Here is a 14,053-nt window from a genome sequence, read left to right as displayed (position 1 = left end):
GCGAGACAAAGGGAAAATAGTGCTGTAAATTAATTTGGATAGCGGTAACGGTGTTGTCATCCATCTTCACTGCTGCCATATAAGTAAGCGTCTTCTTTCTTGGGTCATTGTCATGCACATACGTTCATTTGAGGGGAAAAAATAAATAATTATTATTTCAACATATGCCGCTCATCGCTGTAACTACTCAACACGGTAGGTTTAAATTAAGAAGGTGAAGTAAATATGAAAATACAGAAAATAATCAAATCCAATTCCGACAATTAATAAATAGTACGTACTGTTATTCGCTCCTTAATTTAACATGGCTCTCGGTTCAGACGCAGACGACAACATTACTATCGACCAATCAGTGGATTCACTGACTCCGCCGCGGAAATTAATAACCAATCACATGTCCGGAAGCCGCCACCGACACGCGCCAGACAACCAATCAGCTCTGTGCCAGAGCTAACCTCACAAAAACCCGACCAGTCAGACGGCTGTCTGGGCCGCACGGCGTGAGGGGCTGACCAATGAGCTGTCTCTCGGGATGCACGGTGGGGGCGATCGTCTGCTAGGCCCAATCATCCGCTCAGTGCCGCCTGCCGGTGCCGGGGACTGGTGGTGAGTATCCGCAGCAGCGCGTCAGGACGGGACCGCGAACCCGGAGACGGTGCACACTGAGGCGAAAGCAAGACGCAGGTGAGACCGAGGATGCGAACGCGGCCTGGGCTCAGAGCAGGAGGTGTTTTGAAATGACAACGGCGGGATTGGTGCGGCGGCAAGACGGCTTGTTATGTCGTTGTGCTACCGGTGCTTATGCTGATAGACAATAGAGCGGCTTTGCTTTGCTATTAATTGATGCGGCTTGACACTGACGTGCGGCAGCCGTCGTCTCGAACCGTTGTTTATTCAAATGTCTTGCTTATGAGTTTAAACATAGCTTGTGGATGGTTAACGTTTTAACACCTCCACAAAAAAATCCAAAGTGTTTTGAGAGAGATGTTGATTGCTTTGTGATAGAAACCGAATGCCTCCAGTCCTCTTCATTGTTTGATGCGGAGTCTCTTGGGGTTAACCGGAGCCCGGATCCTGCAAATACTTCTTAATGCTCGTTTAAAGAGCACCGGGATGATGTGAGGCGTTAGAATGGTTTTATGGAGGTAAAGCAGCTTGAAGTGGTGGATTAAACGCGCTGGGGAGGAGGCCGGCGGCTGCTGATGGCTCTCAGCAATTAGGAAGGGGGGAAAAATACGAAATGTATCAGCCATTTACGTGGAGACTCAACTGGGTTCATATGCACCTAAATGGCTGCCTGGCGCCTGACAGCATAACCAAGATCTTACTGTAAGGGGGCAAGCGATGAATGATCCGGGCCGAGGGGCTGATTTGTTCCCAGAGTGGCGGATAAACTAAGGTAGATGTGGCTTAAGAGACCAAAATGGAATCAATATTAAATGTAGTCTGCCCATCATTGTGCACTTTAATGCAGCTATTACTTCACCTTTGCTGCTGCTCCCCAAAATTTACCCCAGTCACGTAGCTGCTTAAACAATATAAAGATCACTTTTGTAAACTTTCTAACTTTATTTTTGGAGCAAAAATGCACGTTGAGAGCATATAGGCCACATGTGACTCAGTGTCTTTGTGTAATGCAAACACACAGTTTTGACAAGATTGGCCTATCATAGCTAATGTAAGTCAGAAAAACTGAGTTGACGTCTATAAGGTGATTGTCATTGCTTTGTCACTCTCGTGTACCTCATTGCGCCGTTTTAGAAAATAGCATACTATCATTTCCTACCAGCTGCTCTTTCTTGAACATCAGGGTTCCCCTTGACAAATTGTCACTTCCTTATCAATTTAAAGCAGTCCCACAACCTTTGGTCCCGAAATAGAAGCTACCAGAACTTGATAAACTCAGCCCTTTTGCTCACACCGTGATAGTTGGTCTGTATGAATGAATAGTTCCTGCTGTTGAGAAGAGTGAATGAACTGTAGTATTCTCAATGATGGAGTCTTTTCCCCTTCCTCTTCCCAGCTCAGGGTCCCTTGGCATCCCTGGTTTTTGCACTATTTAAATAATTTTGTGTTATATTACACAATCTATTAGTATGTGATGTCATGTGACTCTTTTGTAGTGCCATGTCATTGTTGTAATTATGAATACTCCAAGCTAGTCGTAATGCAGTCTGCTATGTGAATTTGATTTGTTCCAATTTCAAAATATTTCCCAATAGGGAAAAAAGGGGGGAAATCACTTCAGGTGACAAACTATTATCATCTTAATGTACTGTTCAATTTATGTCACATTAAAACAAGTTCACCATTGTTCTCAATTAGCTTTGATTGATTTTTAGAGACATGTCACAAATCTACTTTTTTTTTTAACCTTAATATCAGGAGTGGCAAATCCAGGTCCATAAAGTAAAAACCTTGCCACAGTTTGGCTTTAGCCCCAGGTGCTAACTAGCTCCATAGCAGGTAAACGAGCGCCATGGGAGCTAGCTAGCACCTGGGGCTAAAGCCAAACTGTGGCAGGGTTTTTACTTTATGGACCAGAATTTGCCACCTCTACAAAAAAAAAAGTTAACCCATTTTGTAAAGTAACACATTAAAACCGTTTACTATTTTCGATAACTATATTCTGTACTAGAAGTAGCTAGCCCATCCATGGCTAGCACAAGTTAGCTACATGATGTTTTCAACTCCATGTTTTTTTGTTTTTTGGGGAGTTAGGAATTAAATTAAATTGTTCTCATTTAGCTTTGATTGAGTTTCAGAGACGTGTCACAGATCTACATTTTTTTTAACCCTAATAATATCAGAGGTGGCAAATCCAAGTCCAGTAAGTAAAAAACCTTGCCACAGTTTGGCTTTGGTCCCTGATGCTAGCTAGCTAGTTCCCTAGCAGGTAAATAAGCACCATGGGAGATAGCTAGAAATAGCTAATGGAAATTAAAATGTTTAAGTTTACTAATTGGCCATATTCGCCTTTCTCTCACTGTGCTGTAAAATCTTAAGGTGGTAGATTGAAAGTACATATTTCTGCGATTATTGATTATTGTTTGCATATGTTTTAGTTTACCAAATCTACTGTTCGTAAAATGTTTGTGATAAGCAAATTGTTGGGTAATTCTGTCTTTGTTAGTCAACAATAGAGCTGAAGTTGTTTGATTCATTGTGATTATAATTCCCCAGTCATCCAAAGTTATTGCTAGTTTTATTTTGAATAGAAGACAATTGAAATTGCAAAACACTACAACCAAAATTTTCATGCATACAAGACAAAATGTACTTTAACTTACGAGATCATTGAGGTTTCTCAAAAGATTTGAGGTGTTGCCTGAGTTTTTTTTTCTTGTACTCTGCATACAGTGTAATTATGTTGGATTAGTTTTCCATCTGCTGTATTCTAAAAAAAAAAAACGTCATACGCACACATTCCTGTCCTAGTCTTAGTTCTTTGTACTGTAGGTGAAAAAATATTGCCTTCCGCCATGTTTCGTAGCACTGTGCATGGTGTATTGTTCTGTGTTTTATTGTCAACAAATGCAATGGAAAGACCCAGTACTTACTCATTTCCTTACTCTGTGTGAGTGCCTTTTTGTTCCCATTTTCATTTTGGGCTCAATAAGGAAGTACTGTATCAAATATCAAAAACTGGTCAGTTTTGTGTCATCCTTTGCACGTCTTTGGGTTTTGGGCTGTCAGTAAAACAAGACACGAAAGATGTCTTGAGAATTAGAGGAAAATGTGTTGTGTCTTAGCTGGGGATGCTGTGTTGTACCCCACAGTTTCCACTTTGCTGCAGTTGTCTGCCCTCAGTCACGTTTGAAATAAAAAATTGTCTTCTTAGCATGGCCATCAGCCACATACTGAGAAGTAAAAAAAAAAAAAAAAAAAAAAAAGCAGACGCTTGTTCTTCTTTGTTGTCGTTGTTCACATACCTTGTTGCAACTGGCTGTTTGTTTTCAAATTGGTGTGTTTTCTGCAGATGTATTGAACATTGTCCGAGCAGCAGTGTGATAATTGAAGGAAATGGAATGACCAAATGTCTGTAAAAACGGGTCAGACAAAACTGTGGTAGGGCAGCATTTTGCCAGTTTTGTGTAAACACGTCAGGCGTCGGTTACCTCTGACCACAAGGTTGCGCAATCTTTATGTCTTTGTATAGGCGAACCACTTCCAAAGTAAATATGTCAGCAATACTCAGAATGCAAAACTGGTGTTACTGTAGCTAACCCCAAACGGAAAATGTACCGCATTTGGTGCCTAGTGATTTGTTTGTTTCAGGCAGCGTTCCAGTAGCTGCAAGGGTGTCCCCCAGGTGTCCTGCTGGAACTAGCGCAAGTCCGTTTTTAAAGGATCCTGCTTCTAATAACCACAAACAACAAATATAATTTTTTTCTTGATGTGGTTGCTAGGTGTTTGTTGGCAGTCTCTGAGTGCCTTAGTTTAGATAAGGCTCACAGTGACAAATCTAGTACATGCTTTTAAAAATATATAATTTAGTAAAATAATCAAAATTATGTGGACCCCTTTCACGATTTGTAATCAAATGTCTATTTCTGCCTAAAACTGTGTTTTGCGTAGTTGCAATAGCCTATTTTTAAAAAGAGTGAGGAAAGCAGACATTTTCTGGTCATTTGGATACATAGATATGGTGAGACAAAGGGTAGTGTAGGGAGGGGGGTGTTAGAACATGTTCTTCTGATTTTGAGCCAGGCACGAGTCTGAATTAATGGGCCAGATACCAGCAAGAGAGTCTCTTACAGTGGTTGCATCGATGAAGCCTGAGGTCTATACCCGGCAAAGCACCTTCTCATCTAAGCAGTCATGTCCGCTGCTTTTAGAAATATATGATAAATACTAGGGCCCGACCGATTAATCGGCTGCCAATTATGGGCCTCCAAACATTGGCCAAAACAATCGGCCAATTGGGACAATTGACTGATTGTTTTCCCCTTAAAACGTTATCGAAGAAAACAGAAGTTTCTGACGCTGTGAAAGTACCCTGAATGCACCAGTTTGCTTGCGTAGCATCAGCAAATAGCAAGTGTGTAGCGTATGTTATTCTGGTTATTTTGTTGTCCCCCAAGCATCCTTTAAACTGTTTGACACCACAGTTGGAGTTAACTGTAAGACTACACATGACGTTAAGAATTGCATCCACTGTATAATTAAATACAAAACATGCTTCGTTTTTTTAGAACATCGCTAGCCTAGCGCTAATGCTAAAAGCAAAGGGAGGATCCCATTCAAATGCATACAGGAAGTTAGCATCAACTTTTTTCCTTCAAATAACGAATATCCTTTCAAGTATATTTATTTACAGTTGATATTTCAAGGATTCCCCAAAGACTTTCTTTTCTCAAAATTCAAGGATGCAAAACATCCAAGGTTTTTTTTTTGTCTTAACACACATTTTTCCACATGACATGGCAAGGAAAACAATCACCAAGGTCCTAGGTTAGCGCAGTAAGTCCCGAGAATAATAATAATAAAACAAAATAAAATATGTAAAAGAAAGGGCTCATTCTTTACAGCAGTTGTAAACAAGTAAGAATGGTTTTATTATTGACACATAAATCTATAAAATAACCTTGTATACTTCATTGAAATGAATTGACTTTTTATTTAAAGCAGAGAATCTTAATAGCAAAAGTTCGTGCGTAATTTCATGCATTCTATATATATATATATATATATATATATATATATATATATATATATATATATATATATATATAAATTGGGTATTTTTTTCTGCAAAAAATCGGCATCAGCCTAAAAGAATGCATATCAGTTGGGCCCTAATAAATACATACGTCCCATTTTGATGTGGAAAAATTATACAAACATAAACTTTGTTGGATTTCATTGAGTGTAGCTGTTTAAAGCTACTTTGGCACCCAACCGTCCAATTCAGTGTGGTTAGCATTAGTGATGATGACAAAGGATCATTGTTATCAGCATTTTCATTTATTAAATTATTTTTTTGCCAACTCAAGCACTTTTATCCAGATGTTGACCGTACTTGCTTGAGAACTGGACTATAAGGGATTGTTCCCATCTATTGAAAGGCTATGTTCAGGGTTATCCGGATGTCAAAGCTAATTTGTCGTTTTTCCTCAAATACAGGAATGAACGGAGAAACACTAGTTATCTACAGGCGTACACAAACATACTGTATCTGACTTTCTCCCTCTACCCTGCCACCTCTTTTGTTTAGAAGGGTTGCTTTCTGAATTGTATGAACTCATTTTACGCCAATATAATATTTAGCTATTTTCCCTGCCCTATTCTGCGAAATAATTACTCAGCTGTACACAGAGCAACGGAACTCAAGTCCCCTGAACTGTCACACAGTGTGCAAGGTTCTGCAAATAGTTTTTGTGGGTGGCCGACCGTTGGCCACTAGTTTTGCTGCCATGGAGAATTTGAATTTGAATGCAGCTGTATCAGCCAATCATGCCATGTCTTATCACATGGACGTTCACAACAAAAAACAAATGTTTCCGGGTACCCGTCGCTACTGCCTAAAAAGCAAAGCGCAGAGAGTCTCTGTCACAGAAATATACTAGTCCTATCATTGTGGGAATGCTGGAACCAATTACGCCATTAGCCATAATTGTGACCAAGTCACGCTTTAGCAGACTGGTGTAACATCCGCCTGGCTAATGTGTGGGTTCAAACCCTGCTTGGAACACTTTTTTTTTTTTTTTCAATTTCAGAAATAGTCATTATACAACAAGTTAACATCCATTTCATTAAAAGTCATTTGACATGAACTTTTTTTCAATATTAGTCCATATTTTCAGCTTTGTATTATACTTGATTACTCAATACAATTGCATACAATATCCATTCCATCCAGAGTTGTGCAGTCGTTACAGCAAAGGACTGGCATGTGGAAGGTCAAGGTTTGATTCCCATTTGGAACACTTTTATTTTTTTAATTTCTGAATTAATTTAATCCAATAATTTAACATCCATTTTACTAAATGGCTTTTGACATGAAGTGTTGTTCTATATTATTAAATATTGTCAGCTTTCAACTTTATGTTCACAATAGGACCTCTTTTGACAGTAGTTTTCCAGACTGAATTCGGGTTTGAATTTCCTGGACTCTGTTTGCAAATGTTTCGTCATGTGCAAATAGTGTATTTGAAGAAGCGAGTGTGCAGTTTAATTTTTTTGCCACAGGTGGCGGTAGTGATCCAAAATTCAGCATCTTAAACATAATTTTTATTCAATGCCATTTAACATTATTGTTATAATAAAGGATTCCACATGCATTCAAATATTAGTATTCAGCTATCCAGCATTCCCTCGCAATTTCTCCAGAAATTGCACTTTGTCTAGTTGAATAAGGCATTCATTGTCAAGAACTTTTCAAATATCCACACTCTCATATATTTCTCGACTGTTTTTACTTTTTGCTATAGCAGTCAGGTCAATCCGCTTCTTCCTTGCAATACCAATAATGGAATGGGAAGAACTCAAAATACACTATTATGAAGTATTGGAGACTGGAAATACACGTGATGGCGCACTGTACTATATCCTCTTCTTTGTTAAATTCAATAGCAGGTTTTAATTTTGCATTGGTTGAATGTTACGCTGTTTGTCGTTGATAAGCTTTTATCATCTGACTTAAACATCCCATGGTGAAATGCCAAGTCATCGTTTACCATTACAAACAGAACCCTGGTGAGCCAAACAGGAACACATGCTTGAAGTGCTTGATCAGGGCTCGAGACTGCGACCAATATGCTCGCAAATGCGACCAACTTTGCAGTACCACGGACTCCGCGTCAGGCAGTACGGATGGAAACAGTTCAAGCACAGCTGCTGATTGGTTTATAACATAGGATGCATTCGGAGTCTTGACCTGGAGATCTTCTTCTTCTGCTGTAACGACATAGAAGAAGTAGCAGCGCAATGTCGTCTTACTGCTTCAAGTCAAAGCTTGACGGGGAACCAATTTGCCGTCATATTTTGTTTCGAGACTTGTTAAAAAAAACACATAATACTGTAGAAGATTACATAAAGGCTAATTTTCCATTTTTCAATCTTCGGTTTAAAACAAAAAATGGGGCATGACTCGTTCCCGTTCAACAGAGACCCTCAATTATTCAATGATAGATCATGGGGGTTAGGATACTTTGTATTACTTTGAAACTTTTATATGTTTTAGAGAGAATGTGAGAGATTACATCTCATGAAGGAATTTATGGTCACATGATCCACAAGGTCAATTTCAAGGTCAAATCATATTGCAGCATTTTAGCTGCTGTTATGTTAACAGGCTAGGTGGCTTTGCGTCGGCTTCACTTTTACGGCATTGTTGGACAATCCCAATGTAAAAGAAAGGATCTTGTCTCTGCAGTTGGGTGCCTGACGAGCAAGTGTTGATGAGAGCACAATGTGTGGGCTGTACTTGCAGAACAGCTTGCTCGATGAGCCTTAAAAAGCTTGCAAAACCTCTGTTGGTTCATCACAACGAGCAGCATCTTTCACATTCCAAATAGGGAATACACTTCAGCAGTTCTGCTGGCTTTTTGATTCTGGACAAAAAAATATTCAGGTGACCTATACAAGATTGCAATAATAATAATATCCTTCAGTTTTGACTTTTCGGGCCTCACTGAAAGAGTTAGGGCTGGGCGATATAGCCAAAAAATAAAATCTTTTTTTTTTCAGTCATTCATGACGATTACAATTTGAATCGATTTTAATCTAATAAACCCAACAAACATTTATTTAAAGGTTTAATTTATTCAAAAACAATGTGTACTGACTCTGAATCAGTTTAAACTTGGCATTCATAGTCTGTGCTTAAATGCACAGTGCAATTAAGTAATTGGTAGCTATTGTAAACATGTCTTGTAAAGCACCCATCCAGCATTCTTTCACTTGTGCATAATTACAACTCACAAAAACATTTGGATGTAACAGAACATAAAAACAACAGTTTTTAATAATCCAGAAGACTCAACTCGATTTCACGATTTAGCAAATTTTCAACTATTCCATTTTTTAAATGACGATGTTTTGAATTTAATTAGATTTTATTAGCTAGTTAATTAATCAGCGTTCACATTTTTTTTGCTTCCAGAAATTAATTCTGTTAATTACAACAGCGTATTAGGGCCACGTATAAATATATATATTTTTTAGAGGGAGGGGGCAAAAGACTTTATAAAGTGGCAAAATCTGCGAGAAAAAAAACTCAGAAGCCATATTCAACCAAACTTGTAAATTTGTGACTTTATAATGGTAAATTTGTGACTTTATTAAGTGGCACACCCTGAGGATCAAGCATTTAAGTTAATTTATTAAAATCAATACTTACTTGTACATTTATGTTTCCAGAATTATTGTTTACACATTCATAGATTTTGGTATTTTTTTTGTACAAGTAGCTAAGTTAATGTGTCGAAGCTGCTGCTCTACATCATTCACTTGCGTTTACCTAAAGTCTGCTAGCTTCTGATTGGTTAGTGTTTAGTCGGCTGATAAGGGATCAGGAAGTGTTGTCGCTCTAGCTGCCGTGTAGGACGAGTAGAGTTTAAATTGAGGATGAATCCGTCCTTATCCTGCCTTTTTATTTTATAAACAGTGTCGCATTAACCACCAATGAATCCTCACATTAGACTATAGCTATGAAACGTGTATTGCTCGTAAGTTTCTGAGTTTTTGTTTCTAGCAAATTTGCCACTTTATAAACTCGCAAATTTACAAGTTTTTTTCTCGCAAATTTGCCACTTTATAAAGTCACAAAGTTTTTTTTCTGGGAATATTGCCCCCACCCTCTAAAATATTTTCAGCATTTTTTTTTTAATGCTGCGTCGCAATGTAGTTTGATTTCCACGCAGAGCTCAAAAGCTGCATTAAGCTTTTAATTAGAATCATTAGAATCACAGGACAATACCTGTTACTCAGCACTAATCATTTTATATGATGTCAATGAAAGAGTACAAACACAATCAAGCGTGGATTGGTGCAGATTCTAACTGTGGTAAAATGACAAGTGAGTGGGGAAGTGTTTGCTCCTGGGCTTTTTGGGTTGTAGAAACGGTTCAGCAGTCAGCAGCAGTGCAGCTATGACTAATCCAGTCAGTGAATAAGCAGGGTGCAGATCATTGCTGCATTGCTGTGCAGCATTTGACCAGGTATCGCACAAGGTCACCTCAGTCAACTTGTATCAATGAAATCCTCCTAATACCCTCCTGCACACCGGAGCACATCAGCACAATTGTGACTTGAAGATTAAATCTGGAGGCTTTTTTTTTTCAGGTAATGCAATGGAATATGAGTAGTCCTGTCCAGACTCCCTATTTTGGTCCAAATTATTTCTATTTAATCAGAAGGGAGACAGGGTTGTTAGATTTCTGTTTCCACTTTAATGGACTAGTGAACACGGATGATGTTTTTCCAAACTGTACACTCAGTTGAGTCACACACGCAGGTCTAAAAGCAAGAAAATTATGTAATGTGCATGTCAGAAGCATGACTCATGTACTCACCAAATCCCTAAATATAAATAAAATCCTGTTTAGCCGGCCATTTTCTACCCATTAAGACACAAATGCTACTTACTCTTTCAACATATTTAAATTGTATGTCAAAATGATGTAGTATTACATATTCAATTGTCACTTTGTCATTGATATTTTAGAATCTAATGATAAATATTACATAGACGTCATATGATCAAAAAAATGGTAAACCGTTCAATAGCTCTTGGTTGACCATAGCCAACCATAGCCTTGCGCCCCTTCATCCCTTCACGTTGAAGACTTTGTTCTTGAACACTATTCTTTTTGTCAAGTATAACGTAACCTTATAAATATATGAAATTCAAGCCTCTTGCATTTTCATTTTTCATTTTCAAGCTTAAGCATTACGTTACCCTCTTTATCATATTTATTTTATCTATATCTATAGTCTGGGGACTTAACCTGGGACCTCAGGGATTGTATGTTGTGCTATGTCATGTGGAAATGTATGTTGGTATGAAAAATAAAATAAAAAAGAAAGCAAGAACTAAAAAGTCCTTGGATATATTTGTATCATTGAATTTTGAGGAAAACAAAATTATTCTGTCAATACTTTAAAAAAAAAGTTACAATCAAAAAGTAAAATAAATATACTGTCTACTAAAACAGTAATTGCAAAACGAATACTGGGTGCTCCTGTGCGTTTTGGCCTCTTGGGGGCAGTGTGGTGCCGGTGCATCCATGGTGTACACGCTTACAATGAGAACAGAAGAAAGTTGCGATTGAATTCTATTAAAATAACTTTGCTTTTCACAAATTGGTAAGAATTTGTGCCTTTGAGTAGTGTTATCTTACCTGTGTTTCCACAGCATTTGTGTGTGAATATTTGTTATTTGAATGACTATTACTCCCAAAGTTGATGCTACCTTCCTGTTAGCATTTGAATGGAATCCTCCATTCACTTGCATTAGCATTAGCGCTAGGCTCACAATGTATTAAAAACGAAGCATGTTTTGTATTTAAATACACACTGTATGTAATTCTCCTTATCGTGTTAGGTTTTACAGTTAACTCGAACTGGAGTGTCATTAAAGGATGCAGACGGCAGAATCACACTGATTCGCTCCGGGCTAGCTACAAGCTACATGGTGCGTTCAGGGTCCTTTCACAAGGTAGGGAACTTGTAAACGTGCTGCAGCGTTCTGCACATTGAGCGTTTTTCTTCAAACATTAAGTTTTAATGATCGAGAGAAACCAAAATCAAAATCGCGATAAAGTTTTGGTTAATCGTCCAGCTCTATAAAGCAGTGTGGGTAATTGAATTGTTTTAGCTTCTACTTCATGTGTTCATATGATGTTGTTATGGTTAAGAAATAAAAATATTTAAAGAAATTATAAGTTGTCCTATTAAAGTTACATATACAAGTATACACGTTCACATTAAATCACTATTAATCATCATATTTACAATGTGCATCAATTTTCCAACAACAATGTGCGCTGAAATTTTGAGTATAGCTCATATTAGCTGTCTTGATCGTGACTTCTGAAACATCAGGTCAGAAAACTTGTTAAATATAAATAAAAAATGGTTTAGTTGACAACATTGAAGACAATGATAATTATTCAATGAATTCCCTGTTAATTCCCACATAGTCGATCAAGCATATTTTGGAAGATGTCCATTCACAGTTGGTATTACAATGAAAATGTGAAAAAAAAGAGTAAAGGTACAAGTCATTTACAGTAGACTCCAAACTGTTCAGTCTTAGATGTGTTCCAGAGAAGCTAAAGAAAAAAGCAGACTGGGAGGAAAGCGAGATCAAAGACTTTTTCCTGTCTCGTCCATTCAAATTCTGGATTCATAGTTTGAAATATAAGGTTGACTTTAGAGTTATTTGTTTTAACATTTAAAATCCAAGAGTTGTCTGCCTGTCCCTGTACCCTGTGTACAACTAAGGCAAACAATTTTCTTCAGTGAAAGCAGGGCCCACGTGCAAGTCTAATTCAATGGTACAGCTCCACACAACCCTGCATATACCTTTTTAGGTGTATTTAAAGTGGATATAAAAAGTCCACACTCCCCTGGTCAAATATCAGGATTTTATGATATATACTGTATAAAGAAAAGAGCCCAAAATCAATCATTTCACTACTTGTACAACTCAATGGAGGGGAAAAAATAAATATTTTCAACAAGTGATTTTTTATTTTTTTTTGCTTTCCAGCAGAAACAGCTTTAGTAACTGCCTGATATAATTGGAACTGTTCATAATTCCCTTCCTTTGTCTATCACTCTAGTTGCAGCTGAAGACTAACATCCCCAAATCATGATGCTGCCACCAACATTGTAGTAGAAAAATTATGATTTTTTATTTTATTTTTTTACTTGGCCTCTTGTTTTAAAGTCACAAAAGACAGGCATTTGAACAGGGGTGTGTGGACTTTTTCAATCCACTGTATGTGTGTATGTGACTAGATTAAGATTTAGATATTAGATATTGTACATCTATATATAGATAGTGATCAACTGACATTTTATTCTTATAAATTGATCAACTTGTTTGTAAAAGAAAAATTTTGTCTCTGTCTTCTGTTTGCTCCATAACCTCCAAATTGCCCCATGTTAATCCACCCATTGTTGCTATTTTTTGCTCACAAATCCACAGAAATGTTAACCTCTGTCCAACGTGTAAACATACAATTGCAATGCCATGTGTCACGTGTGAGAGGCATTGTCTTTTTGTACTACATATACGGATTGCGTGTGACATCTTTGCAGGATATTGATTGTCCTATTGGCTACCGCATTCAGCCCTATTTTAAGATATCTACGCTTCCTCAGAGTGCCGCGCTCTGACTAAATGTCTCATGTTCCCGCTGCTTCTTTCTTTCTTTTTTTCCCTCTCATTTGGCTGGTGAAACAGTGAATGCCCCACCCTGTGGTCTGAAGTTCTGCTCTCCCTCCTCTGTCAAAATGCCAGCTCTTCAAGGAAGAGATTTTCCTCTTTCTGCTATGAAAACACACAGGGCCACTGCTCCTCCTCTTTGCCCCCCCCCCGCCCTCTCCCCCCCCCACACACACACTCTCTTTCTCTCTCTCCGTGTGACGACCTGACCACTAACAGCTACGTATTAAGAGATGATTCCATACCCTGAGGTTACAAACCGGCTTAAACTGGTTCAGTGCGTTTTGACTGCACTCTCTGTCTCTAGGCAAAAACAAATAAATTGTCAAAAAATTACATCTGTACACCCCCTTCCTTAAAGCAACACGATACTCTTGCCACACATACCTCTATTGTCTGATAATACGACGACCATGCATACTCTTGGCTGTTCTTACAGGTAATTTATTGTAGGAACCTAAAGGCTTATTGATTATAAAAGGGAATATTTTATGCTTCTACTATGCACATGACTTACTTTTGTCTGTTACATTTTTTTTTTGTCTGCATTCATTTCTCTCCATTTCAATACAAGTAGTAAGTGATATGTAGTGCAGGAAGTGACACACTGAGTTGCATAATAATTTATAGGAACGCCATTGCACTGTAGTAGAT

The 14,053-nt window shown here is 38.0% G+C and overlaps 1 protein-coding gene across 1 annotated transcript in view; it reads left to right on the top strand.

The window, feature by feature from the left end:
- Positions 1 to 521: 521 nt before the first annotated feature.
- Positions 522 to 14,053, top strand: part of gatad2b (GATA zinc finger domain containing 2B) — a 75,932-nt gene continuing 62,400 nt past the window's right edge. Inside the window, exon 1 of the mRNA XM_077548504.1 lies at positions 522 to 684. The gene's annotated coding sequence lies outside the window, so the exon portion shown is untranslated. The remainder of the gene's footprint in view (positions 685 to 14,053) is intronic.

This window comes from Vanacampus margaritifer, chromosome 17 (assembly GCF_051991255.1).
Source record: "Vanacampus margaritifer isolate UIUO_Vmar chromosome 17, RoL_Vmar_1.0, whole genome shotgun sequence".
NCBI classification, from domain to species: domain Eukaryota; kingdom Metazoa; phylum Chordata; class Actinopteri; order Syngnathiformes; family Syngnathidae; genus Vanacampus; species Vanacampus margaritifer.
Note: the sequence above shows the minus strand (reverse complement) of the source record. Positions and strands in the feature narration are given on the sequence as shown.